Raw genomic sequence first — 24,799 nt, 5'->3', positions numbered from 1 at the left:
TCTTTTTGTTGCAGTGGTAAATGGGACTGTTTTCTTGACTTCATTTTCAGATTTTTCATCATTAGTGTACAGGAATGCCAGAGATTTCTGTACATTAATTTTGTATCCTGCTACTTTACCAAATTCATTGATTAGCTCTAGTAGTTTTTCGGTAGCATCTTTAGGATTCTCTATGTATAGTATCATGTCATCTGCAAACAGTGACAGCTTTACTTCCTCTTTTCCAATTTGGATTCCTTTTATTTCCTTTTCTTCTCTGATTGCTGTGGCTAAAACTTCCAAAACTAGGTTGAATAAGAGTGGTGAGAGTGGGCAGCCTTGTCTTGTTCCTGATCTTAGTGGAAATGGTTTCAGTTTTTCACCATTGAGGACGATGTTGGCTGTGGGTTTGTCCTATATGGCCTTTATTATGTTGAGGAAAGTTCCCTCTATGCCTACTTTCTGCAGGGTTTTTATCATAAATGGGTGTTGAATTTTGTCGAAAGCTTTCTCTGCATCTATTGAGATGATCATATGGTTTTTCTCCTTCAACTTGTTAATATGGTGTATCACATTGATTGATTTGCGTATATTGAAGAATCCTTGCATTCCTGGAATAAACCTCACTTGATTATGGTGTATGATCCTTTTAATGTGCTGTTGGATTCTGTTTGCTAGTATTTTGTTGAGGATTTTTGCATCTATGTTCATCAGTGATATTGGCCTGTAGTTTTCTTTCTTTGTGACCTCCTTGCCTGGTTTTGGTATCAAGGTGATGGTGGCCTCATAGAATGAGTTTGGGAGTGTTCCTTCCTCTGATATTGTTCGGAAGAGTTTGAGATGGATGGGTGTTAGCTCTTCTCTAAATGTTTGATAGAATTAGCCTGTGAAGCCATCTGGTCCTGGGCTTTTGTTTGATGGAAGATTTTTAATCACAGTTTCAATTTCAGTGCTTGTGATTGGTCTATTCATATTTTCTATTTCTTCCTGAGTCAGTCTTGGCAGGTTGTGCATTTCTAAGAATTTGTCCATTTCTTCCAGGTTGTCCATTTTATTGGCATAGGGTTGCTTATAGTAATCTCTCATGATCTTTTGTATTTCTGCAGTGTCAGTTGTTACTTCTCCTTTTTCATTTCTAATTCTATTGATTTGAGTCTTCTCCCTTCTTTTCTTGATGAGTCTGGCTAATGGTTTGTCAATTTTGTTTATCTTCTCAAAGAACCAGCCTTTAGTTTGGTTGATCTTTGCTATCGTTTCCTTCATTTCTTTTTCATTTATTTCTGATCTGATCTTTATGATTTCTTTCCTTCTGCTAACTTTGGGTTTTTTTTTGTTCTTCTTTCTCTAATTGCTTTAGGTGCAGGGTCAGGTCGTTTACTCGAAATGTTTCCTGTTTCTTAAGGTGGGATTGTATTGCTATAAACTTCCCCCTTAGAACTGCTTTTGCTGCGTCCCATAGGTTTTGGGTCGTCGTGTCTCCATTGTCATTTGTTTCTAGGTATTTTTAAATTTCCTCTTTGATTTCTTCAGTGATCACTTCGTTATTGAGTAGTGTGTTGTTTAGCCTCCATGTGGTTGTATTTTTTACAGATCTTTTCCTGTAATTGATGTCTAGTCTCATAGCATTGTGGTCAGAAAAGATACTTGATACAATTTCAGTTTTCTTAAATTTACCAAGGCTTGATTTGTGACCCAAGATATGATCTATCCTGGAGAATGTTCCATGAGCACTTGAGAAAATTGTGTATTCTGTTGTTTTTGGATGGAATGTCCTATAAATATCAACTAAGTCCATCTTGTTTAATGTATCATTTAAAGCTTGTGTTTCCTTATTTATTTTCATTTTGGATGATCTGTCCATTGGTGAAAGTGGGGTGTTAAAGTCCCCTACTATGATTGTGTTACTGTCGATTTCCCCTTTTATGGCTGTTAGTATTTGCCTTATGTATTGAGGTGCTCCTATGTTGGGTGCATAAATATTTACAATTGTTGTATCTTCTTCTTGGATCGATCCCTTGATCGTTATGTAGTGTCCTTCTTTGTCTCTTCTAATAGTCTTTATTTTAAAGTCTATTTTGTCTGATATGAGAACTGCTACTCCAGCTTTCTTTTGATTTCCATTTGCATGGAATATCTTTTTCCATCCCCTTACTTTCAATCTGTATGTGTCTCTAGGTCTGAAGTGGGTCTCTTGTAGACAGCATATATATGGGTCTTGTTTTTGTATCCATTCAGCCACTCTGTGTCTTTTGGTGGGAGCATTTAGTCCATTTACATTTAAGGTAATTATCGATATGTATGTTCCTATTCCCATTTCCTTAATTGCTTTGGGTTCGTTATTGTAGGTCTTTTCCTTCTGTTGTGTTTCTTGCCTAGAGAAGTTCCTTTAGCATTTGTTGTAAAGCTGGTTTGGTGGTGCTGAACTCTCTCAGCTTTTGCTTGTCTGTAAACGTTTTAATTTCTCCATCAAATCTGAATGAGATCCCTGTTGGGTAGAGTAATCTTGGTTGCAGGTTTCTCTCCTTCATCACTTTAATTATGTCCTGCCACTCCCTTCTGGCTTGTAGAGTTTCTGCTGAGAGATCAGCTGTTAACCTGATGGGGATTCCCTTGTGTGTTATTTGTTGTTTTTCCCTTGCTGCTTTTAATATGATTTCTTTGTGTTTAATTTTTGACAGTTTGATTAATATGTGTCTTGGTGTGTTTCTCCTTGGATTTATTCTGTATGGGACTCTCTGTGCCTCCTGGACTTGATTTACTATTTCCTTTCCCATATTAGGGAAGTTTTCAACTATAATCTCTTCAAATATTTTCTCAGTCCCTTTCTTTTTCTCTTCTTCTTCTGGAACCCCTATAATTCGAATGTTGGTGCGTTTAATGTTGTCCCAGATGTTTATGAGACTGTCCTCTGTTCTTTTCATTCTTTTTTCTTCATTTTGCTCTGCAGCAGTTATTTCCACTATTTTATCTTCCACCTCACTTATCCGTTCTTCTGCCTCAGTTATTCTGCTATTGATCCCATCTAGAGTATTTTTCATTTCATTTATTGTGTTTTTAATCGATGCTTGATTCATCTTTAGTTCTTCTAGGTCCTTGTTAACTGTTTCTTGCATTTTGTCTATTCTGTTTCCAAGATTATGGATCTTGGAAATAGAATCTTGGATCAGCTTTACTATCATTATTCTGAATTCTTTTTCAGGTAGACTGCCTATTACCTCTTCATTTGTTAGGTCTGGTAGGTTTTTATCTTGCTCCTTCACCTGCTGTGTGTTTTTCTGTCTTCTCATTTTGCTTATGTTACTGTGTTTGGGGTCTCCTTTTTGCAGGCTGCAGATTCGTAGTTCCCGTTGTTTTTGGTGTCTCTCCCCAGTGGCTAAGGTTGTTTCAGTAGGTTGTGTAGGCTTCCTGGTGGGGGGGGACTAATGCCTGTGTTCTGGTGGTTGAGGCTTGATCTTGTCTTTCTGGTGGACAGGTCCACGTCTGGTTGTGTGTTTTGGGGTGCCTGTGGCCTTATTATGTTTTTAGGCAGCCTCTCTGCTAATGGGTGGGGTTGTGTTCCTGCCTTGCTAGTTGCTTGGCATAGGGTGTCCAGCACTGTAGCTTGCTGGTCGTTGACTGAAGCTGGGTGCTGGTGTTGAGATGGAGATCTCTGGGAGATTTTCGCTGCTTGATATTGTGTGGAGCTGGGAGGTCTCTTGTGGACCCGTGTTCTGAAGTTGGCTCTCCCACTTCAGAGGCACAGCACTGACTCCTGGCTGCAGCACCAAGAGCCTTTCATCCACCCGGCTCAGAATAACAGGGAGAAAAAGTAGAAAGAAAGAATTAGTAGAAGAAAGAAAGAGAGAGGGAAAGAAAGGAAGAAGGGAAGAAAGGAAGGAAGGACGGAAGAAAGGAAGGAAGGAGGGAGGGAGGGAGGAAGGATGGAAAGAAAGAAGGAAAGAAAGGAGGGAGGGAGGGAGGGAGGAATGAAAGCAAAAGGAAGAGTGAATGGAAGAAGGGAGGGAGGGAGGAAGGAAAGAAAGAAAGAAAGACAGGAGGGAGGGAGAGAGGGAGGAATGAAAAAGAAAGTGGAAAGAAGAAGGGTGGGAGGGAGGCAGGGAGGGAGGGAGGAAAGAAAAAGAAAGAAGGAAAGGAGGAGTGGAGGGAGGGAGGGAGGAAGGGAAGCTAGGAAAAAAAGAAAGAGCAGGTAAAGTAAAATAGAATAAAGTATGAAACATAGTAGCGTTATTAAAATTAAAAAGTAATTACTGAAAAAAAAACGGACCGATAGAACCCTGGGACATATGGTGGAAGCAAAGCTATACAGAGAGAATCTTACACAGAAGATTACACATACACATTCACAAAAAGAGAGCAGGGGGAAAAATCAAAAATCTTGCTCTCCACGTCCACCTCCTCAATTTGGGATACTTCGTTGTAAAAAGAGGAAAAGGGCGAGAAGTCTGAAATCTTGCTCTAAGTCCACCTCCTGAATTTGGAATAATTCGTTGTAAAAAGAGGAAAAGGGGGGAAAGTCTTAAATCTTGTCCTCAAAGTCCACTTCCTCAATTTGGGATGATTCGCTGTCCATTCATGCACTCCACAGACGCAGGGCACATCAAATGGACCGTGGAGCTTTAATCCGCTGCCTCCGAGGCTGCACAGAGAGATTTCCCTGTCTCTGCTCTCACAGCTCCCGGGTCTCAGCCTTGCACCTGGCCCCGCCTCTGCGCGTAGGTCGCCGGAGGGCGTCCGTTCTTCGCTCAGACAGGACGGGTTTAAAGGAGCCGCTGATTCGGGGGCTCTGGCTCACTCAGGCAGAGGGGAGGGAGGGGCGCGCAGTGTGGGGCGGGCCTGCGGCGGCAGAGGCCGGCGTGACGTTGCAGCAGCCCTTGGCGCTCCGTGCGCTTTCCCGAGAAAGCCGTCCCCGGGTCCCGGGACCCCGGCAGTGGCGGGGTGCACAGGCCCCCTGGAAGGCGGGGTGGACAGTGACCCGCGCTCGCACACAGGCCCCGCGGCGGCGGCGGCGGCGGCAGCCCCAGCGTCCCACGCCCGTCTCCGAGGTCCGCGCCTTACCCGCGGCTCGCGCCTGTCTCCGGCGCTTCCCCAAGCAGCCCTCTTAATCCCCTCTCCTCGCGCACCAGGAAACAAAAGGGAAAAAAGTCTCTTGCCTCTTCAGCAGCTCCAGACCCTTTCCCCGGACTCCCTCCAGTCTAGCCGTGGTGCACTAACCCCTTCAGGCTCTCTTCCTGCCGCCAGCCCCAGTCCTCTCCCTGCGCTCCGACTGAAAGCCGATACCCGAGCCTCAGTTCCCAGCCCCCCCCCCCCCCCGACGGCGGCCGAGCAGACAAGCCTCTCGGGCTGGTGTGTGCCTGAGGGCACCGATCCTCTGTGCCGGAATCTCTCCGCTTTGCCCTCCGCAACCCTGTTGCTGTGCTCTCCTCCGCTACTCCGAAGCTTTCCCCCTCCGCCACCCGCAGTCTCCGCCCGCGAAGGGGCTTGTAGTGTGTAGAAACCTTCCCTCCTTCACGGCTCCCTCCCACTGGTGCAGGTCCCGTCCCTATCCTATTGTCTCTGTTTATTCTTTTTTTCTTTTGCCCTACCCAGGTATGTGGGGAGTTTCTTGCCTTTTGGGGGGTCTGAGGTCTTCTGTCAGCGTTCAGTAGGTGTTCTGTAGGAGTTGTTCCACGTGTAGATGAATTTCTGATGTATCTGTGGGGAGGAAGGTGATCTCCGCGTCTTACTCTTCCGCCATCTTCCTCCGGGCTCCAAGTTCACTGTCTTTCCTCCATGTCCTGAGCACTCCCAGCCTGGCCCCAAATATTCAGTCACTCTCTTAACCTGACCTCCTCTCCTTTGAGACCATCTTTTAGGAGTTCTCAATCCCCACCCCAAACAAGCGTTAAAATAATTAAACGAGGAAGCTCTTAGACTGATGTGGCACTAATGTAGTGGGGGCTTAGTAAGCAAACCAAAATTTAAGCCTGTAAATGCCTCAAGGTTACAAAATCAAAACGCTTAGGACAATCAATCACAAACAGCTGACTAGGCTTTAAGCTACAGGCAATCAAATAATTAGTTTCTTTTGCTTCCACGCTTTGTCTATATAAGTCTTTCTCCTGGCTCCTATCGGTGGAGCGCTCCTAATCACTGTGGTTTGGTGATGCTTGATTGGAATCTATTTCTGTGCAAATAAACCCTTAAACTTTTAAATATGCCTCAGTTTATCTTTTAACACAAGTTATCAAAATGTTTCTTCCAACCATACATGGTTGTCTGGAAGAGGAGTTCTGGGTGGTTTTCTTCATCTTGTTATAGTTCCTGATAGATTGGCACTCAAACTTTGCCCCAGGTGGTGCCCCTTAACTTGGCTGTGCTGTGGTGGTCCAGGCAGACCCTGCCGTACCTTTGATGGGGCTCCTTGGAGATTTCACTCCCTTCCTTCCTTCTCTGCCCACTTTCTTCTTAATGCTCACTCTCCCTGATCCACTGTCGTGTTCTTACATTTTTTTTTTTTCACTAATCTCTCTTAGTGATCTCTGGATCTCCCATCAGAATGCCTCATGGCACTCACCACTGAGAAGGGAGTTGGTTCTCATCTTTCTGGGTTTTAGGGCACTTTTCACTCTTTGAATTTCATGGCTAGGTTAAGAGAGAGGCTTTTGGCTCTATGGAGGTTGAAGAGATGTAATTTCTATTATATCTAAATTCAAATATAAATTTCATATTGTGTCTTAAATTAGTTCATTAATCTACCCTGTCTCTGAATTCTATTTGAAGACTGGGAATTGAGGTCTAGCCACTTTCCTATCTTGAATGTGAGAACTCAGATAAATCTGTTTGCAGCTGTTCCTGGAAAAATACTCTGCTATCTCCTGAGATTGTGTTAAATCTTCACGAATGGAGTTTACCCCTTTAATAAGAGCTTCTTCTACTTCATGGTAGATATTTTTATGACATAGATTCTTTCTCAAACTTGGCCTGGAGCTCTGGGAACCTGTGTTCTACCAGAGAGTCAGTCCAGGTTTTCCCATTTCCTCCATCTACCCAGTAGCTTTTCCTACTCCCCCACCCTTCCCTAATCGCAAGACAGTAACAATATTTAATTAGTCTATTTCTCTCCATAGTTAGAAGGTAGAAGCACAAGTCTCAGGACTTTTCTGACTCAACAGTGATGCTTGCAGGAGGGGAGGGCGGGGAGAAGAGCCCTCACTAACCCTCCTCTGTTTCTTTTCTTGGTTGTCATCTTCTAAATTTATGACATAAGGTCATGGCTTTTCTCTTGTCTCATTCTTGTTGTGAACTTTTTGACTGCTTTCATCTATTTTTTTTTTGTTCATCTTACTAGCTTATAATATGGTGAGTTTCTGTGATCTATTTATTATCTCCCATCTTTACCAAGAAGCATCAATAACAATTTGATTGTAAAGCAATTGTGCATATAGTTTGAAATGATTTAAGGGGATATAGTAGTTTAATATCATTATAACTCCTACAAAATAATTTATCTATTGGCTTCCTATGACACTGCATGATCCTCAGTTTGCTTCGTGTCACTGTCTCCTCAGCTACATGGCATGAATTAAGAACACTTCGTGTCCACTTCTTAATGACATTGCTGCAGAAGGGTGATTTCCAGTTCCATTTAAGCTGATATCGTAATCCCTACAGAGTTTATATTAGGATTTTAAAGAGAGAATCTAGGTCAAACAGGAAGAAGTGACAACCTGTGCCTTGACCCCTTTAACGGCTGCTCTGGATCCCACGGTGTGATTTCACTTTGCAATCAGGTCTCCATCAGGAGCTGCGTTGTTTATTTGCCAAAATATGTTGAACTTTCTCAAAGCCTTGTGCTTTGAGAAAGTTGTCTTATTTGTCCCAAATAAGACAACAGTGGGAAATAAAATACCACTGAGAACCAAAAAGACTCATTTCAGCTTTAGGAACCAGAAATACTCAGAAACCTAAGTTAGAATGGGCTCACAGACTCAGCTGAAGGGTTAAGCACCTCTAAGCTGCTGGGCTGAAGGCACCAACCTCTTCATCTGAATCTTTAGGCCAAAACACTCAAAACCAGCTCCCAACAATAAAACCTATTCCATCATCACTGCTGAGAAATATTAAAAAGTAATATTGCCAAAAAAAGAAAAGAATGGGAAAATAACCACATGGGAAACAAAAGGAGGTAAATTCCACCTGGATCCTTTTGCTCACTGAAGGAATCACAGAAAATCACAGAAAACCAGCTGCCCAGGGTTAGCAAGTGGTACAATAAAATGAACACTGGCAAAATAGCTGTATGGTCAGGCCATTTAAGATGACTCTTTTCTTACTCTCCGTGCATCCCCCGCTCGACCAGACCCTCCTTCCCTCACATGACTATCCAGTCTTCTTAATTATAGGGCTTAATCGGTAACTGCCTACGTGCTTGCCCCCCCGCACCAGCTGCTGGTTTCCCTGGTAACTGATGAGCCAACCTGACGTCACTTGCCCCTATAAATGGTAGCCTCCTCCCCCTCCCTGCAGTAGTAAAGGTTCTTGCAGTCATCGGTGCTTCACAGTGTAGTTCCCTGACCTTTTGCTTCAAACTGGTAAGATTCCCTATCCAGTAAACTGTTGATGTTTTTGTTGTTATTTCCAGGCTCGCTCTTAGGTTTCAAGTCTGGCAATTACAAGGCTTGTAGTTCTGTGAGGTGCAGCCCAACAATTGATAAGCCAGCCAGGAGGCCAAAGAGACCCCCACGAGCACCAAGATGTCAGGAAATAAGAACGGGGAATGGAAAGTTGCTAGGGGAACCCCGGTATGGCTGTTCACTAGTAAGTGGGGCCCTGTGGTGGCTGTCCTGGAGGAAGGGGTGTCGACAAGAGAGTCCAGATGGTCCTGGCCCATCCAAATTGGGCTCCTAAGGTGTGGGACCTACTGAGAGCACTGAAGAAGAGGAAGATGGGGATGAGGTCATAAAGGTCCTTATCCCACAGGATAGAGATGAACAGCTCCCTTCAGAGCAGAGGCAGCTGACTACCATGAGAGATGTCTTTCTCTTCCACCATATTGATGATATCCTCTTAACCTCAGAGTTTCTTTCTAGTTTTAAAAGTAGCAGCCCTCGGGCTTCCCTGGTGGCGCAGTGATTGAGAGTCTGCCTGCCAATGCAGGGGACACGGGTTTGTGCCCCAGTACGGGAAAATCCCACATGCCGCGGAACGGCTGGGCCCGTGAGCCATGGCCGCTGAGCCTGGGCGTCCGGAGCCTGTGCTCCGTGGTGGGAGAGGCCACTGCAGTGAGAGGCCCGTGTACCGCAAAAAAAAAAAAAAAAAAAAAAAAAGCAGCCCTGCACTTGTGGCTCGTCTGACTGCACGAGGCTGGCTGGTGAATACAGACAAAATGCAAGGACCTGGATTATCTATCAAATACTTGGGTGTTATCTGGTCGGGTAAGACAAGCGTAACCTAAACAATTACAGACACAGGCATTAGGGATATTAACCCAGGGACAGGCTTGTGAATTGGATGTGGCCAGTTAACCAGAAAGGTTTGGTTTGGGGCTGTGGCAATGGCAAAGTGATGAAAGAGTACCCTTGGGCTTCTGCTCTGAGCTGTGGAAGGGGGAAGAGTAAGGATTGTGTGATGGAGCAGCAGCTGCATGTGGGCTACAGTGTTACAACAGGTGGAAGACATTACAAAAGGCCCACCCAAGTCATCCAGCAACTCAATTAAACCACTAGTTGGGGATCTATAGCAGCTGTGCGTGATGTATGGGATCCCCATGGACTTCAATAGCCACCAAGGAACCCACTTGACCAGCCATGAAGTTCAGGCATGGAACGATAGAAATGACACGCTGGCCTTTCCACCTGCCGTACAACCCCACTGCTGCCGGGCTAGCAGAAAGGGTGAGTGGGCTACTTAAACAACCATTGAGATGGAAACCTGCTGTCTCCACGTGTGGACAGGGAAGCTAATTCAAGCCCCGTGAGCTATAACTGAAGAAGACAGTGGCTACGCCATGTTAACCCAGAGGCAACTAGGCAATGGTCAACTATCGGTCAGGATAATAACTCACTTTCACCCTTGCTGCAGGATCTACACCGCCCCCCATCCCTCCCACAGCCCCCCACCAGAGGAACACACTATACAATGGCCCTGGGACTGGCAGGTAAAGCCCCGGTGGTTTGGGTTTGCTGAATAGGACTAGAAAGGGACTTACAGATCTCACTTGTCTTCTACCTGGCCACACCCAAAACTACTGTAGTAATCTGGGCCACTTACTGGAGAGAGGTACCGTCACATTAACACTGTGGTCTGTTTACATATGTGGTCTCCGGTCCTCGGCACCGGCTGTGGAGACTAAGGGTGGACAGGCGGTGTGGCACTGCAGGCCAGGACAAAACCACAGGCAGGGGTGGTATTTTCTCAGAATGCTGTTACTGCTTGTAATTGGCTTAATGGTCATGATCTCCCCTGTATTGTGCCTGTCTAGCAACTCACATTTCATCCCTAGTCTGTCTGAGGACTAGGTGACAACGGTGGTCTCACTGCAAAGTGAGTCTGATTGCTGGATGAGCAGTGAGACGCCATGAAAAATCGGCCCGGCTAACGTGACTACGTGGGGACGACTGAAGACTCACCTCTTTCCTGTCCTGCATGCCAGGTGCCTGGCTCCAGAATTTTCCCACCTCTCGGAGAATCACTGTTTTAGTATACTAGGTATCTTACACTTGATACTCTGTAGCTGCTGTTGTTTGTATTGCATTTGTGGTATTTTGTTGCTGTGTAACTCTACATACCTGACCCCAGGGATATCGTGGAAGAGGGGCAGGCCAAATTGTAAGGGTTGTGCAGGGAACGTAGGGGTGGAGTGTATCCTCAGGCCACTCAAGATGACTGTTCTCTTGCTCTCTATAAATTCCTCACAAGACTATTCAATCCTCTTAATTATAGGGCTTATTCAGTAACTGCCCAGGTGCTTGCCCACTGTCCTAGCCGCTGGTTTCCTTGGTAATTGATGAGCCAAACTGACTTCAATTTCACCTGTAAATGGTAGCCTCCTTCTCCCCGATTAGCGAAGATTGCTGCTGTGTCCTTCCTGGTGTCTGCCATACTCCAGGAGCTTCTGCTTCAGACTGGTAAGATTCTCTATCCAATAAACTGTTGATAGTCTCTGTTGCTGTTTCCAGGCTCTTTCCTTGGTCTTGAGGCTGGGCAACAAGGCTTGAAGGCCTGTGGGGTACAGCCCAACAATACCATAAAACCAATTTTAGGGGGAAATGGCATTGAAAGATTTTTATGACTGGACCTGGGTTGTAAAAAGTTGAAGAAAATCCAACATCAAATCCTTCCTTAGGGAAGGTTAGATATGGCTTGAAGTGCCAGCCTCCAAACACTCAGATCAGAACTGCCTACATAAATTGTGGAGCCCTTGCACAAAAACTAAATTTCAAGGCAGAAAAGAGCATTAAACCAAGGACAGACCCTTCTGTATGTGGAGCCCTGTGCTTGTACACAGGTCACACACCCATGCAGCTGGCCTGCCTTCCACTCCTGCATTCTTGCTCCACGGATTTTTACCTCTTTTTTTTTTTTTTTTTTTTTTTTGCTGTACGCGGGCCTCTCACTGTTGTGGCTTCTCCAGTTGCAGACGCGCAGGCTCAGCCATGGCTCACGGGCCCAGCCGCTCCGCGGCATGTAGGATCCTCCCGGACCGGGGCACAAACCCGTGTCCCCTGCATCGGCAGATGGATTCTCAACCTCTGCGCCCCCAGGGAAGCCCATCTAGCTCCTCTTCTTTTGTCTTGAAAGTTTAGGGTCTATAGCTGTGTGCTGGGAATGCTTCAGATGCAGAGGTGGAGGGAGGGAGGGAGGGAGGGAGGCGCAGCGCCCCCTGGTGACTTCTCCAAGCATTGCACAATCTCCTGGGAGGAACGCAAGCATCTTCCAGTTTCCCTCTTGAGCTTTGTCACAATCAGTTTTATAGCCATAGACCAGTGTAAACAATACTTTAAAACGAGCTCAGAAAGTACTGTGTCTGTCAGCGAGCTATTCAGAAGGATACCAGTGAATTTAGTTAGTCCAAATTTCTTTGTTTAGAGCCAAGCCTCCTCCCCTGATGCTTTCTGTTGGTTAGATTTGATGGAGTCAGGGAGAGTTGGCACACAAGGCAGGGTAAGACCACTGAGTCAATTCATTAAAAATAAAATCCACATGGGCCATCAATCTTCCAAAGTTAAAACTCAGTTTTGATTAAGGGTTGGCTCTAGATTGAGATAAGAATTAGAAATGCCTAACCTGAAACTCTGCAACAGTCTAGAGTCCGGGACAAATTTGTGATGAGCTTTGAATATCAGGCTAAGGAACATAACGGTTATTTTGGTTAAGACATGTGGATGCCAAAGGATTGGCATGATCATACCTATGTTCTAGAAAGATAATTCTGGTGAGGCCAAAACTTATGGAAGAAGTTGAAGTTGGGAAATCAGACAATAAAAGTCTGAACTCTTAAAAAAAAATAAGGGATATGTAGAAGTTGAATTCTTTTTCATTTTTTTACTTGAAGTATAGTTGACTTACAATATTAGTTATACAACACAGTGACTCAAATTCTTAGGTTATATTCTACTTAAAGTTATTATAAAATGTTGGCCATATTCCCTGTGCTGCAGTGTATCTTTGTAGCCTATTTTATGTATAGTAGTTTGTACCTCTTAATCCCCTACCCCTATCTTGCCTCTCCCCCCTCCCTACTGGCAACCACTAGTTTGTTTGCTAGATCTGTGAGTCCGTTTCTGTTTCATTATATACACTCATTTTGAGTTCACATACAAGTGATAACATATAGTATTTTTGTCTTTCTCTGACTTATTTCACTAAGCATAATACCCTCCATGACTAGACATATTGTAAATGGCAAAACTTTATTGCTGAGTAATACTCCAGTGTGTATATATATCACATCTTTATTCATCTGTTGATGGATACTTAGGTTGATTCCATGTCTTGGCTATAGTAAATGCTGCTATGAACACTGGGGTGCATGTATCTTTTTGAGTTAGTGTTTTCATCTTCAGATATATAACCAGGAGTAGAATTGCTGGATCATATGGTATTCCTATTTTTTAGCTTTTTGAGGAATCTTCATACTGTTTTCAATAGTGGCTGTACCAATCTACATTTCCAGCAACAGTGTAGGAGTGTTCCCTTTTGTAGAAGTTGAATTTTGGTGGTGGAATTTGGTGATGGAATGGGTATCTGGAAGTCAGAGTGGACATTTGGGGCTTAGATATTTTGTAACTTAGATCATCATATTTGCTGATGCCATTATTTGATATAGGGAACATCAGCAAATCAGCCATTAAAATTCTCTGATGGGGGTGGATTTGGGGGGCCTCCATTCTGCATAGTAAGACAGTAATAAAACAAGATACTTATCCTTTTTTTTTTTTTTTTTTTTTTTTTGCGATATGTGGGCCTCTCGCTGCTGCGACCTCTCCTGTTGCGGAGCACAGGTTCCGGACGCGCAGGCTCAGCGGCCATGGCTCACGGGCCCAGCTGCTCCGTGGCATGTGGGATCTTCCCGGACCGGGACACGAACCCGTGTCCCCTGCATCGGCAGGCAGACTCTCAACCACTGCGCCACCAGGGAAGCCTGATACTTATCCTTTTGACTTCTACCATTTTCAGTCACATCTTTAGAGATCTAGTCCATTATAATTTTTGAAATAATCAAGCAAAATTAAAAGTTAATTAGAAAATATCCTTAAATAAGGCTAAAATAACTAAAATATAGCTAGATATAGCTATATTTTGTAGCTAGATAACTAGAATATAGCGGAGACAGATTATCTTCCAAAGAGTCCTGATAAAAGCTGTGGTAATGTAAAGTATTATGTTATGCATAATACTGTGTAGAGAACTATCAGAATTGCTGACTTCCTCAATTTGGGGTAAATAGTTTGAATTCTGTAATCCCATACTCATTGTGATGGCAGTGAGATTTTCTTTACGGAAACTTCTGATGGCTCTGTAATCTCACAAGTTTAGAATACCAAACTATGTAGTAACAATATTTTCTTAAGTTTGAGTTGAGAGGAAAATTACCAGGATTTGAGACCTCCAGAAACATAAAAAATCCTTAATGATGGTGGAGACTTTTTTTTTCCCTCCCTCTTCATCTTCGAGAGGGAGCCCCCTGAGCCTGTAATTCTGAACCCATACACTGATTAAACCCAACTTCACTGGTACAATTTTTAAATTCTAAGTTTTTAAAACAAAGTTTAAAAGTTTCAAAAACTAGAATAAAGCTTTTGATTAATGTGGCCTAAAAACTCTATCCTGTGATGCTCTTGTAATTTCTTTTTCAAATGTTTGTGGTTATAGAAGGAATGTACTTTAATTCGTGATGAGTCTGTGAGAAATCAGTCTTATTTGTGCATTGTTCAAATGTGTAAGGATGTTTTTGGGTTTTCACAATGACTGAAGACCTGGAAGCCAAAGGTACATCCTATAATGCAGGGGACAGATGTATACCCGAAATCCTGGATAACTGTAGGATTCTTTGTTTTTAAAAATATTACCAGAATGTGTGCAGTTGTACTGTGTACGTATAACCCTGTTGTACTGTTCCCCTGGCGTACACATGCTATCTCAATATTCAGGGTTTCTTTATATCTCTCTTCTCCAGTTTCTGGATGGTCCAGTTGCTATTGCTGCAAAACAAACTACCTCCAAACTTAGTGATACTCACACCAACCCTTTTAGTATAGTTCACATAATCAGTAGATCAGAAATTTGGACAGGGATTGGCCGAGCAATTCTTTTGCTTCTTGTATCTTCATTTGAAGTCATTCCATGGTACCCAACTGTTGGATAGGCTGGTGTACAGGGCAAAAGATGATGTCCCTGCTCTTCTGGCTTCCTGACAGTGGTGGCTAGAAGGCTGGCCTTAGCTGGTACTATTGTCTAGACTGCGTACACATGATGTCTCCTGCATGGTGGTCTCAGTGTTGTCAGAGTTCTTATGTGGTAGTGGGCTTTTCCAAAAGGAGTGTCCCAGGAGAGCTGTATCACCTTTTGTGACTTAGTGTTCAAAACCATACAGTATCACTTCTAGCACATACTATTGGTTGAAGCAGTCACAAACCCACCAGATTCAAAGCATGGAAATAGATTTCTACCTCTTAAAGGGGTAAGCATCAAAAAATATGTGGCCATTTTTATAAACTACAACTTGAATTTATTCATTTAATATTGAGTGTGTAATACATGCTAAATACCCTGCTGGGCTTAGAGATAGTGAACATAGGAAATAAAACACATACCCTCATATTAGGTGGGAGAAAGACATGAAAACAGAATGGCACAAATAACTACACAATAAAAGTAAGCGCTGTGAAGAGCTAACCTGGTCTGGGGCTCAAGGAAAGAACTTCCTGTAAAAAGCATGTTTCAGCTGAGATCTGAAGGCTGAGCAGAATGTAGCCAAGCTGCAGAGGGGAGGATCAGACATTCAGGCTGAAGGAAGGTGGCCCGGGAAGGCCCAAGGTGTTCAAGGAACAGAGAAATGCTATATGGCTGGACATTGAGAGTAAGTTGGAAGTGACCCACGTCTTGTATCCTTTTTACAGGATTTTGTAAGTTATCACAGAAGAAATTACAAATGTTTTTATCAGGTAAGTTGAGACCTGATCAGATCTGAAGTTTTACTGTAACTTTTTTGCTTGCTTTGGGCCCCAAGTGAAGGGAGTTGTCTTAGTCATAATCAGTTTATAGCACAGTATCAGTGATGCACGCTAGGCCCTTTTCCTCTTTTTATATCTTTTCCCCTTCATCTTCCTGCTTCTATTTCCCTTCTTCCATCAAAGGCTGGTACTCTAAAGTGATTAACATAAATCCTTGGCAAGGTATGTATCATTCAAAGATATGGTGTAATTTATGTGTTAGGTGTGCCTTACACTTACATAGAGTATTATGTGCTAGTTCTTGTTTTGTTTCTCTTATTCGCATTCAACATTTTATCCCCAAAGTCTACACTTGAGGTAGTGGTTAAAAGCATGACCTCTCAAAACTAGGATTTCTCCATTTAAACCCTGATTCTGCCACTTTTTAGCTATGTGATCTTGAACAAATTACTTCACCTCTCCATACCTCAGTGTTTACATTTAGGAATATGATAATGGAGCATTGGGTTGAAAAAAGGTGGTGCAGATAAACAAAGGGCATGGCAAACAGTAAGTGATGTTAGCTAGTGTTATCAGTCAATATTAGCTAGTATTATCATTCCCTAGTAGTTAACTAAATATTTGCTATCATCATCTCATTCATTGTTTCTGACCACTGAATAAGGATTGTCATATGCCTTCACCCCATTTGGTTTATGTAGTTCCTTGATGATGGACAACAGACTCCAATTCTCTGTTATACCATTTCTCCCTTATAAACCTATACAAGAGTTTCTCTGAAGAACACACAAGTAATACTGGCAAGTCACGGGGCGTGTGCCTACCCAGTTCCACTAAATACTGCTGAATTGATCTCTAGGATGGCTATGGTAGTTTATACTCTCACCTAACTGATCAGGGGTACGAAGGCCTGGACATCTTAGGACAGTTCAAGACGATCTTGAATATTCTGTAACTCTCTGGGGATGGGGGCGGGGGGATGAGGCTTTCTTGGCCTGCATTGAATCTTCACTTCTTGTTCTGCCTACTCCTGCTTCCTTCTCCCTGCCACAGATGTTGGTCCCTAGGGCACTCCCTAATAAATACTCTGCATGCTAAACTTTGCGTCCTGCAGAACCCAACTGGAGACTTCATGCTATTTTTCAACTGAATTTTAAAACCTAATTTTATGCAATTATGTTAAATTACTTGAATGCTCAATCTCAAAATGCTACAGTATGCCAATGAGAAGACCACCTAATTTTGTCACACCATTGAAAGAATTGTTTTTAGGAAAATACATTCTATTCTTTTTGTTCCACTTGCTCTATTTTAGAAAAACTAGTTTCTCCCTGCAGCTCTATTAAAGGAAGTAAAACATTGAAGGGTAGCAGAATATGCCACCACAAATTATGCTTCTTTGGCATAAGGATTATTTTGAGCTGATTATTTTGAGAAACTGCAGACACAGGAGAAGCTCTAAAACCAGTAGGAGTTACGCTTTTGTAAGAGTAATTTACATTAGAAAGGGGGCCTGTACTTAGGAACAGAGTTATTACCAGAGATAAGTCACCTGAGGTGCTTACCTACAAGGCAAGGCAACGTTTGTTTGACAAATATTTCATTTCCTCTTTTCACCTTCCCGTGAATTGCCTTCTCTCCCTTTGAAACGCAGACCTTTATCACTTTCATTAGGTCAGGATGTTATATAAGCCTCAATTCTCTGGCTGCCTTTTGAGTCTCACATCTTTGGAATGCTCCTGTGTGTAAGTACATAATTAAAATAATGTTTTTGTCCTGTTTATCTGTTATGCCAATTTAGTTCTTAAGCCAGCCACAGAACCTAGAAGGGTAGAATGGAAAAGTTTCCCTTCCCAACAATATTAACAGGCTAAAAATGGATTTTCTGACTCTAGCAAGGGTACTATGTTTATCAAAACTGAAATTCCTTGTTTGTAAGGAGTTATCTACAAGTCAGTGAGTTATATTTCTGATACTGGTCTAAAAGAAAATACGGATTTTCCTTGACTTATGGTGGGGTTATATCCCAATGAACTCATTGTAAATCAAAAATTTCCCGAGTTGAAAATGCATTTCACACACCTACTAAACATCATAGCTTAGCCTAGTCTACCTTAAAGATGCTGACAGCTAAACATTTCCACCTGCACTCTGGTTCTATTAGAATCAAGTCACTAGCCACTGCAGTTGATGACTTTCGGCACACCCTGAAAGGAGTTCAGGGAAATGAGGAATGAGGCACTCTGTGCTCTGAGAAAAACTGGCAGAACAGGGCTTTTGATAGTTAAATACTTTCAGCAGAAGATTTGATGAGCCCAAATTCTTGCATCTTCTCATATCTAGAAGAACGCTAAAATCATTAACAGACTTCTGCCCCTTGTGACTAGCAGCAAGCTTCTTGTGACTAGCAACATTATACCAAAATGTGTGCTTGATTGCACGTATCCCCCCGCACTAAAATTATATACTGACCATGCTCCCATCTCTTCCGAGGAGTTGTCTCCTGGGCTGTAGTCCTCATTTTGTCCAAATAAAACTTAAACTCATGTTGTGCTTTTTTTTTTTTTCAGTCAACACTTTGGCAACTAATGAAGGGACCCAGAGCAGTCTTCTCTCCTTTGCCTGAACTCTACAAGGAACCAGACTTTGGAACCAGCAGAGGCCTCTTGTGCCCATTCACCTCCCTCAGAGAGTCTAGACGAATTTGGGTGAGTCTCTCTTCCTTGGCTCTTGGCTCTCCCATATTGGTTGATGTCCTGAGTTTTAACAGTACTTGGCCCCTCAGGTGAAAGACACTGTTGAGGGGTGTGCCCACTCAGCTGAAAGATACTAGGGAAGACGCCCACCCCGTTGAAAGACACTGAGCTGTCTGGGCTGAGTGGTTAGGTAGAAGGCTGATCTGACACCTCTCCTCAATTTGGCTGCCTTACTGAATTTGTTGGGATAAAAGTGAAGATATTACATGAGAGCTTTGCTCTGAAGAAGGAGGATAAGACTGCTTCCAGTCGGTTAAGACTTTCTCAGGAAACTGAGAAATTTATGGGAGTGGTGGAGGCAGAATCCTTACACTGTGCAGTGGTCCCACAGGGCAACCTGTCTATTAATTAAAAGACGTGTTCATCCAGGGATCATGTATAAGAATTGGCCATTCAATGATCCGAGTACCAACGGTGGTCTTAGACGACCAAAGGGAGAAACTGAGACACCTAAGAGGGCTGCGATGACGCTAGAGCGGCGCCTAGAGGAGTTAAGCTTGCAAGCAGCACACTGGCCCACATAGAATCTCATTAGTAGATTTTATCCCCAACAAATTCAACTTTAAGATGGGAAATAGAGCTCTCAAACAGAGGAACAAGGGGTGTCAGAAAGCCAGCCTCTGACCAACACCCAAGTCAAGTTTATAAACAAAATTTCCTCTTACAAGCACCTACCTAATTGGGCATTAAAGGAGAATCTTGCCCGGAAAATGGCCAAAGTGGACTCTTTATAGCAGACAGTTGTTAGAGAAAGCTGGCATGATAAAACACCTTTCCAGAATTCTGACCCTGAGGGAACAAGTCCTTCTAGGAAAACTTGCTTTTCTCTCCCAGTGCCTTGAGATGTAAATGTTCTACCAGGGTTCGTATGAATACTTACCTAGACTACTGTAATTCCTGAGACTGAGGGAAACAACAGGGTGGGGGAGAAGAGGCCTTTTCAAATTTAACTTATTCCAAATGTTATTTATAAACTAATGAGTTTCATATTGTAATGCCTAATTCGTGACTAAATTTTAAAGTGAAGTTGAGACCTCTGCTCGTGTCTTTCTATATGTCTATGCGTGCATTATAAATACGTCTTTACCCTTGGATGGTATTATCAAAATTAATTTGTAAATGAGCTCTACTTAATTGGCTTAAAGGGAATTAAGTGCTTTTATGAATTTTCTGAAATATAAAAGGAAACTGCCAGAATGAATTTCAGGTTCACATGAACTGGGAAATATTCATTGTTAATACCTGGTACTAAAGTTAAAGTTTGTCAATTTAATTAGTATAGACATGTCTTTAGAATCATCAATATTAAGTATAATACTTTTACTGTATCTAGGTTTAATAGAAGTCAAATAAGATCTTATATATGTTGCAGATTTGTCAGCAAGAAAAAACTTGGTATGATTTTTATTAAAAAAATGTAAATGAAGTAAGAGCTTTTGGGTAAATGTCTTGGGACTAATTATGTTTTAGGAATGTCTACTTAAAAATAATCTCTCCAGATATTTGGTCACTTGAAATTTTAGAGTTGTGCTAATTTAAATGAGTAAAGTTTATTGAATAGCTAGGTCATTCCCAAATAAAATGAGGTACTGAAACACTAATTACTAAACATTGGCTTCTATTTACAGGGAAACTAAAGATATTTAAGACTATTGATAAATATGTTTGGTGCCACAATGAGATTTTCTATAAGAAAGCACGTATTTTTAGAAATTATTATTGGTATTTATGTTTGCCAATCTACAGAATACTAACATAAAAGACAGTTCATATTTGCTTGATCCTTAGTTTTCACTAGAAATTAAGGTTTTGAAGAGTTGAGTATTCTAGTTTAAATATGTAATTAAAGCTACCAGAAATAATTAGGGAAATAATTCAGTGTACAGTAGCGAAATAGGATGTGGGTTTTCAGTAAAAGAAGGTATGAAGAATAGAATTGCATTTTGTTAAGGGAAAAGAAAGTAATTTTGTCCTAGAAATGGTTGTTTCTGCATGGGAAAAAATAAGAGACAAACTAATACTCATACAGAAAATTATGGAAAGTTCGTGGAAAGGGACCCCGAGAAAAGAGTTTTGTGCAAGGTCAGGATTGGCTAAGTTTAGAATAAATTTAATTAAGTAAATGAATTGTTATTAAAAGTAGGTTGATGCAAGACTGGAGTTCAGTTTTCTTTCTGTTAAGAAAACAAAGTTTTTTTTAGACCATTGAGCTGCTTTTATAACAGAACTTAAGTTTCTTTACCTTTTAAAGTTTATATTTAAGTGATCTGTTCTGTATTTTCCTTTGAAATATATTTTTTAAAATGTCTATTCAGGTCATTTGCCCATTTCTTTTTTTTTTTTTTTTTTAGAAGATGTTGTGGGTAGGAGTTTATTAATTAATTTATTTATTTTTGCTGTGTTGGGTCTTCGTTTCTGTGCCAGGGCTTTCTCTAGTTGTGGCAAGCGGGGGTCACTCTTCATCGTGGTGCGTGGGCCTCTCACTATCGCGGCCTCTCTTGTTGCGGAGCACAGGCTCCAGACGCGCAGGCTCAGTAGTTGTGGCTCACGGGCCTAGTTACTCCGCGGCATGTGGGATCCTCCCAGACCAGGGCTCGAACCCGTGTCCCCTGCATTAGCAGGCAGATTCTCAACCACTGCGCCACCAGGGAAGCCCTTTTGTCACATTGCTTAAGTGAATATGTATTGTTTCACGGTGATCTATGGTCCTATTTGACCAAGTGTTTTAAAACCTTTCTGACATTTTTTGACAAACTTCCCAAATCAAATTCCAGTGAAGTTCCTTTGACCTCTAACTAACTTTTGGGATGCTCCAAAAGGGTTCCTGAAACCTCCCAAAGAGAGATATTAGTTAATTAGGTTCATTTGGGATGTTAATTACATGAGAAGCATTGTCAAATGAGTTATAGGTTATATTCTTAGGTTATATTGTATGGGTAAATGTTATTAATATAGATATTCTAGAAATTATATGGAATTCCTAAAAATCAGTAGGCCTTGGTAAAGTATTAGTCATAATTCTAGTTATCTTAAAATGTTTTATGTCATAGCAGTAACCAAGTTTCTTTGTCAATTGCATTGTAATTAGGTCTTTAACTGTGCCTAAGTCTTGTCGTTCATAGGCAGTTATTGTTTTACTCTGATGCCCTTGCAAAAATGTTTCCTCTTCCAGAATATTCATAGCAAGAATATGCACTTTTTGACAAGTGCAGGCTTCTGATAACTTTCAGATTATACTGCTGATGGGTAACAAATTAAAGGATTCTAATGGAAAATCTCTTGGCTTCATAAACTTAAAAAGGATTAGTTACATGAGACAGTGAACTGGTGAATATGGTTATAATTTTTTATGGCTTCTTCTGAAATATTATTGGCTTTTAATCTTTATTCTTCCAGCTATAAGGAACCCTTCCCCTTAAGCTAATTATGACTTACATCAATTTAGTAAATTATACCTTTGTAAGCAGAATTGAAACATATATCCTTTCTCTCTACCTGATCCCTCCAGAGATTGGAAACTCTTGAATTACCAGCAGGTTTATCAGGTAAATTAGGAAGGCCACCTCCTAACAGGTGCAGGAATCTCAAGATATTTTGAGGACCTTGAAAAGGGAGAGATTCATTGAAAATTTTCCAAGGCAAAATCAGTGACAAGCCCTTGGCATAGCTTTCCTACCCTTGAAAGGCCTTTAAACAATTTGAGATTCCTTAAAAAGTTCCAGCAAAGCCAACTTTTAAAGAACCTATATGATCAATTACACTTGTATAAATCATTAGGCCAAGTTTGTTGAAGCCAGACTTATTTTGCAAACAAATTAGTCTTATTTTGGCTATATTTTGTAGAAATGAGGGTAATTTTAGAGAGAAAAAGATCGTTTCAGTGGACATTATAATTTTGTTAGTTGAGGTCTGTATTTACTAAGACTCACTTCCCAGTAGCTCCTTGCTGTTACATTATTGTAAAGTTTAATTGAATTATTTTAAGGACACTCTAAGTTTGCTTCTGAAGTTTACCTCAGTAATCTATTTTTGGATGAAGATAAGATGCCCCTGGCGCACACGGCCCTGCGGGGAGGGGAAGCGGGTGGCGGCTGCGGAGCCGGCAGAGGCTGCCTGTTTTATAACCATCACTCCTCCTTGCTGACTCGCGGGCTGCGGGCTGCGAGGCCTGGGTCGGGTCGGGCTGCGCCGCGGGGGCCGCTTGGAGTGGAGGCCGCTTGGGGGCGGGCGGGCTGAAGGACTGTTGAACACAGGTTGGAGGAACGTGCAGCAACCACGAGTTGAACAGAACAGAGGAGGGCAAAAAATAAAGTGCTTCCTTAGCACGCTTGGAGGGAACACAGTCAGGAAAATTGCCAGCCGAGGTGTCTAGATGGAGAGGGTGGAAATGCATGTTTGAGGGGAAGGAGAATCTGTTCTTCCAACACAGATGGGCCGTACCCTCAGGGGTTCAGGTACATGTGCAGATCTCTTGGCAGTTTAGTGTGGAAACCATTGATCACCTTGTCCTCATTTCTACTTGTTCTGTGTTGTCGAGGGAGCGTGCCCAAATGAGCAAGGTATCGCAGCAGAACGGTACCCCGGGAGTGAATGGAATAAGTGTCATCCATACTAAGGCTCATGCCAGCGGTTTACAGCAGGTTCCTCAGCTGGGGCCCGCTGGCCCTGGGGGTGGAGGCAAAGCTGTGCCTCCAAGCAAGCAGAGCAAAAAGAGTTTGCCCGTGGATCGCAACAGTGACGCGTCAGCGCAGAGAGAGGAACAGCATGGAGGTGAAAAAGAGCCTGTTGAAAAGCAAGCAGAAAGCGCAGGATACGCTGCAGAGAGTGAATCAGCTCGAGGAAGAGAATGAATGGTTGGAAGCAAAAAGTAAATTGGTAAGGAATTAAGTGTACTGAAAGATTTATTTCTTGAGCATGCACAAAACCTCGCAGATAACGTGCAACCCAGTAGCACTGAAAATAGGACAAATTCTGATAATGCAGGACAGTAGACCTCACCCTTCCAAACGTCACAGCCTGTGGCTTGAACGTTAAAGGTGTGACTACCTACACCCCTCATATCAGTGGCTGAATCTCCATTATTCAAAGATCCATTGAAGGTTGTTTTCTAGGATCAGTACTGAAGAGTTGATTAGCTAAAAATGTTAGCCATGTAATTTGGATATCTGGTTTTAAATGATAAGGATTTTTGTGGGGATAAAAAAAAACATTTTTAAGGTATTTGGTTTAAAAAAAATGCCCTGGAGCTTGATGCTTTTAATAAATCTTGACTTCCCAAGGGAAAAAAAAAAGATTCCCCCATGACCTGCAACGCAGGAGATTATGCATTACTGGAAAATACATCATTTAAAGGACTATCTCCAACCTAAATGGAAGAACACTTATCAGGTACTTTTAACCAGCTCATGCACAGTAAGACTAAGGGAATTGACCCCTTGCATTGGACTGGCCTATGGAGAGGACTGCTGACCTCAAAATCATCTTAAAAGCGATGCTTAAACAGAGGAGAAACTACCAGACCAGGATGAGAAGACTACATCTGAAGTAGACAGCTTACCTAAGATGATGGATCAGGCCTGTATACCAATTACTTTGATAATTGCTCACACTTTTGCTTACAAACCAAATGTATTTCTTTCCTGGGACTCCCTCACTTAGCCAATCAATCAGACTTTCTCTAACCGTCACCAAAAATATAAATTTTCTTTTAAAGGTACTCAAGTTCAATCAGAGCAACAAACAAATTTTCAGCCAAAGAATGTAACTTCCCTCAGTTGTGTGCTGGACTTATATGGCTAACATCAGGCTATGATTTTTAAGCCCCCCCCCCCCCTTATGTTGGGAACAATTAAACCATACTAAGGATTACCAACTTAATAACACTAGGAAATTGGGCTAGGTGCCTTGTGAATAAGCCTATATATCACTTCCCTTAAAGATAAGGGTTGGTACAGAACAGACTAAGTCAAATGACCTGGGGATATACTGGGTCGCACCTAATGGAAGTTCTTGGCTTAAATTCTTACTTATGACCTTACAAATACTACTAGCTAGATTACTTGTATTCTGCTTATTTTACAAGATTGTTGTTTCTTACATTACCAAATGTGTGAATAAACCTCTGATAAAATGATGACTAAGTGACTTGAAGCAGTTGACCAGACATAGTTCTGTATAAGATCAATGATTGTAATAGTAACTCTCAATATGGGAAGAAGCAACAAGAGGGAATCATTTCTAGGACCATAATGGACTAGTAAGACAGGTGGTCCAGAGGCTTTTGGCTACAGTTAATAGGGCCTAGTCCAGTAATAGCACATTGAGTGGTATCAATGAAATCCTTGCCTGACCTAGGAATGAACATTCCACGCACTGTGGGACAAAATGGTCATGAAATGCCTCCTAAGCCAT

At 42.2% G+C, this 24,799-nt stretch overlaps 1 pseudogene across 1 annotated transcript; it reads left to right on the top strand.

Moving 5' to 3' along the window:
- Nucleotides 1-22,938: 22,938 nt before the first annotated feature.
- Nucleotides 22,939-23,379, top strand: LOC308616482 (CCAAT/enhancer-binding protein gamma-like; annotated as a pseudogene). Its single transcript has one exon. The product of its transcript is annotated as a CCAAT/enhancer-binding protein gamma-like (transcript).
- The last annotated feature ends 1,420 nt before the right edge of the window (nt 23,380-24,799 follow it).

Source organism: Mesoplodon bidens (genome assembly GCF_964165515.1).
Source record: "Mesoplodon bidens genome assembly, chromosome: 4".
In the NCBI taxonomy this organism is placed as follows: Eukaryota; Metazoa; Chordata; class Mammalia; order Artiodactyla; family Ziphiidae; genus Mesoplodon; species Mesoplodon bidens.
The sequence above is the reverse complement of the archived record's forward strand: the minus strand, read 5'-3'. Positions and strand labels throughout refer to the sequence as shown.